The sequence below is a fragment of the Mus caroli genome, unplaced genomic scaffold, assembly GCF_978045245.1.
Source record: "Mus caroli unplaced genomic scaffold, Mus_caroli_1 scaffold_10, whole genome shotgun sequence".
In the NCBI taxonomy this organism is placed as follows: Eukaryota; Metazoa; Chordata; class Mammalia; order Rodentia; family Muridae; genus Mus; species Mus caroli.
Genome location: NW_028227265.1, coordinates 65,912,882 through 65,917,963, shown reverse-complemented (window position 1 = coordinate 65,917,963; position 5,082 = coordinate 65,912,882).

Here is a 5,082-nt window from a genome sequence, read left to right as displayed (position 1 = left end):
CCTTAGACATAGCTTGGTCACGTGCGTAAGGCGTGAGCATCTGGGCTTTTCTCTACACTATTCAGGCCCCACCATTGCATATCTAGAATTTGGTTTATCTACAGCAGGCCTATTTATCTCAGTGAAGACACACGGTGCGTGCTTTTCTGGGATTCACTGTTTTCCTTCACCATCTTAGGAATCCTCAAATCCTCTCCTTCATAGGCACTCACTGCATATTCTAGATGCTGCTGTAGCTGTTTCTGCTGGAACCACAAGTATCGCACGTGGGCCGAGAGTTGTTGTGTGAACTAACTACTCATTTATTTCCTTCAGAACTGTACCTGTGGTAAATGCATGAGCCGGAGATGAAGGTGTTCTTACAACAAAAGGAAAACTACAACTCACGTCTTTATACTTTCCCATTATTACAGATTCCAGCTGAAATCTGAATAAAGGCTTAGTTTTAAATTACACATTCTAGATTATTTGTTTTGTCTCCCAAGTTCAGGACTATAGTTACTTCCAGGGGCTGAGGTCAGTAGGAACTTATTTTTAGGTTATGGCTCTATTGAGAGAGTAGCGCAACTTTATTGAAAGGATCTATATTAGACTTCATTCCAGCCAAGCCCTAGGCTATTCATTCTGACCCTTGACCCTAAGGCTGAGAATGCTATGTCAAGCTGCCCTAACTAAACAAGCACCTCAGGCAAGGTTACCTTTTTGGGTTCCTACTCACTTCTCTCTGGGCTGAGTCCCTTTTTACATTCATATTAGCCAAGAAGTACATTAAGTTTACTTTGTTTTTTAGAATTTCAACAGGAAACCTTGATTCTCAGTAAGAGAATAATAAATAAATATAAAAGTGTATGTTAGCCGGGCATGGTGGCGCACGCCTTTAATCCCAACACTCGGGAGGCAGAGGCAGGCGGATTTCTGAGTTCGAGGCCAGCCTGGTCTACAAAGTGAGTTCCAGGACAGCCAGAGCTATACAGAGAAGCCCTGTCTCGAAAAACCAAAAAAAAAAAAAAAAAAAAAGTGTATGTTTATGTGGGTATTGTGTAACAGTTTTCTCCAGGATTAAAACATTCCACCCTAGCCTGGCAGTGGTGGTGCACACCTTTAATCCCAGCACTTGGGAGGCAGAGGCAGGTGGATTTCTGAGTTCGAGTCCAGCCTGGTCTATAGAGTGAGTTCCAGGACAGCCAGGGCTATACAGAGAAACCCTGTCTCAAAAACAAACAAACAAACAAAAAATTCCACCCTGTGGGAAGCTCCTTAAGCAGTAGATAAACAACTTAAAATAGCTCCAGGAAGTCCCTGAAACTGACCAGGTTCTCTAGAATAAGCAATAAAAGCTGAGAGTTCCCCTCATACTAAAGGAAGCTAAGCTTCAAAGACTCTTAGACAAGCCAAACTTCAAAGAAGAAAACTGAGATCAGACCAGCTGCCTGGAAGAAGCAGAAACCAGCTGGAAGTTTAGACCAACTTAGGCACCTGGAAAGGACACTCTCCAACTGTTATACCCTAGTCCTGCAGGAAGTCTAGGAGAGAGCTCAGGAAGTGCAAAGTCTGCGGCAAGTGGGCATGAAAGTCTTTTTGTTGAAAACGAGTCAGAGTGGATTGCAAACCTTCCCACAATGCAAGATGGAGTGCGACCCTGAGTCCAGAAAGCATTGTGTTTCTATACAGCACAGTTAGGAATTCTTTGAATATCAGGTGGATAAAGCAAGCCATAATTTTAACAGGATATCATTTGTTCAGGCAGAATGGCGCAGCTGAGAGGGGAATACTCCTGATCTTAAGGGTTATCTTTATGGCGCTATCAGAGTCCAGTTTTATGACTATCTGTGACCTCTGATCACCTCCTTTTTATGTTTCAATCGTGGGACCCTAATCTTTTTTGAGTTTGTTATTTCTTTCTCAAAGTGCCAAGGACAGGCAGCAGCCGCACCTGGAGATTTTGGCCATTTATTAGAGAGAGTGCTAGTTTATCGTGCAGCAGAGGCGAGGGAGGCTGTCTCAAGCTAACATTTGTGGCTCCTCGGGGTGTTTTCATTAGAGGGGCTTTATGGGCAGTGCCATTCTAATGACAGACTGGGTTCCCTCAAAGTGGCCAGGGAAGGGGAGGGAGCTCTGTGCTTGCTGCAGGAGGGCGCAGTGCAGAAGCCAACAGCCTGCCTGCATACTCACTGTGCTTGTCACAGACAGGAGGGAAAATTAGGAGCTTCCTCGGGAAAAGCGCAGAGACAAACTGTCTGCACACAACATTAAAGTCTCTTTGGTGAGGCTTCCAAGAAACAGAACAATTAACAGCAGAAAGTTAGCCTCAGTAATTAGGGGCTACAACATTACCTGCTGTGCTGCCTGTAGGCTGGGCAGTGAGTTCCAGGTTTGCCAGCTTTTGTGAGCTGTCACTCATGTTAGGGTGGGCTTTGGTGATACAGTTGTCTTTGGGCCATGCCTGCTCTAATAAATAACCTCTCATCCATTAAGTAACTCCAGTAAAATTCACTGGCTCAGTAAAGTGGACTTTGACTTGTTGTGGGTTTCCTATCTGATGTGGATATATGTATGGGTTTTTTCCTCCCAGGAAAGTTTTGCCACACAACAGTGGGAAACTAGAATGTATATACACACATACATATGATATATACATACATATGTATATATCCTAGTGCTCTCTGTGACAGGCCCAAACATAATCCCGGTGGTATACAGACTATAACAAGGACACAACCTACAACCCCTATCTACTAGCATTCATACCTTGACATAAGTCCTTCCAGGTGATGATGGGCAGAAACAGTGATTTGTGTCTAACAAAGTGACAAGGATGAGAGGCCACCTCTCTTTGGAGAGCACATTTCACTATAAAACACTACCTTGCTAAAAGGGTTTTGCTGTAGAGTCTTTCCAGAACTGGCTTTGGGCAAGTGGCCTTGTTGGGAAAGAAGCCCATGTATCGTGGAGGTGAAAACAGTCAACAGTCACTATCAAGATGCTTAAGTCCTCTTCTACCCTCATGAGGAGAGTCTACCAATAGTGCTTATGAGCAGAACCCCCAGATAAAAACTCTTGAACTCTGATCACAGTATTAAGAGATGCTATCTTGAACACCAATTAGGCCATGCCTACACTCTGAAAAAAGAATAAACAGTACTATTTTCTAAGCTGCTAGATTTATGGCAATGCTATGCAGCAGTAGACAGGTAGTACTATAATGTCAGCTATGCGCAGATGTAGGACACAGAATCTGGTTGCTAAACACAATTTTACAATAAAAAAAATCAGAATTCCTAAGAAGTGTCTGATTCTAGGACCAAGATAGGGAAAGTATGATGATGGACCTGGAACATCGGTGGTTTCAGAAAGTAATGAAATGGTCAAGAGTATGATGTCTTGTTAAAGGAAATCAGAAGCTATTCTGAAGAAGCTTATACTACCAAAGGTGGAATCACTTGAATAATGAAATAAACATGGGCAATACTGGATTTCAAGGAGACTATAATGTAGGACTATTAGCTCCATAAGTGAGTATATCCTCACAAAATCAGAACATCAGCAATGGTGCCACACATCACACCGGTATTGGTTTCAAGCAAAATCTACTAATAAATACAAAAATCAGTAAACAAAATTTTGACACACAGGATGCCCAGACTCAAATAATCTCCTTCAATCCTTAAGGAAAAGATAAATTTCACATTGCAGAAACCCAGCAGATTTCAACAGTAGCTACGAAATCAAAGCTAGTCCTACCACGATAAAGGAACAGAATAACATAATAAATCCTTGGTATGATGCTAGGACATATCTTTCATCTGGAATTCATTCAGAAATGCATAACTACAGTATGATCATGGGGTGGGGGGAAGGTAAAAAAAAAAAAAAAGCCCAAATCTCAATTTGTGGATATCCTACAAATGAACTGCCTGGTAATCTTCAAGATGCCATGGGAGAGAAAGGAGTGGGAAATGACACAGGTATGATGAGGTTAAAGAGAACCAAAAGCTAAACACAATACAGGGCTCTGCCTAGTACACTAAAGCAGAAAACTGTATACCCATATGTGTTATACAGGTGGCCAGTTAGAAGAAATCAATGTAAATAGTCATCAGGGTGACTTTATGGCAATTAAGAAACTTTGAATAGATTAGTCATTAAAGGACAATAAGTATTTATTGATAGTTTTGTGAACTAGAGCCTCATGTGTGTGGGGCAAACTACTACACCTTGAGCTATAATCCCAGTCCTGCCTAATTCTAATGTGGTAAACATTGTTAAGATGTGTGTGTGTGTGTGTGTGTGTGTGTGTGTGTGTGTGTGTGTAGAGTAGAGGCCAAATGTCAATGTCCAGATGTGTTCAACTGATTCTCTTTGAGCTAGGGTCTCTCACTGAATGAAACTTTCAGATATGACTAGACTGACTGAACAGCGAGCTCTGGAGACCCCACTGTCTCTCCCTTCCCAGTGATGGGTTTACAGGCCCATTCTGCTGTGCCTGACTTTTATATGACTTAAGGGTCTACACGCAGGGCTTCTTCAAGTGCTTTACTGATGCAGCTATCTTTCCAGCATCAGAAAAATCGGATTCTTTATTTATCAATGAAATCACTCAGTATCTCTGAGTGCTTGTGCTTTAAAAGTACAACATCTGAATCAAATGGAGCACAATGCTGATAATTATACAACATGAGGAGTGGGTAAACTGGGAGAAGGCTAGAAGTCTTTCTTCACTACTGTAGTTAAAATTTTTTTTTAATTGTTATTCTTTGGGACCAAAGGAAATATAAAGTACACTGACTTCTAGGGAGCAACAAGAGAAATAAATGTATGTGATAGCTATGAAAACAGTGGTTGTTGAATACTATTTACCAAATTAAAAGAAATTATAGCTACCAATTAAAGTTTTTAAAATGACAGTAGTAAGATAGAAATTAAACAAAACTGAATTAATTTAAAACTAGAGAAAAATGCAGAAAAAGGGTTCATTTTGACTTAATCTCTACCAGGTTCACACTGTGCAGCAGATTCATCTGAGTCAGTGATATTCGGGAGTGTTCAAGTACTAATCCAGGCAAAATGTTCCTCCAAAGTACA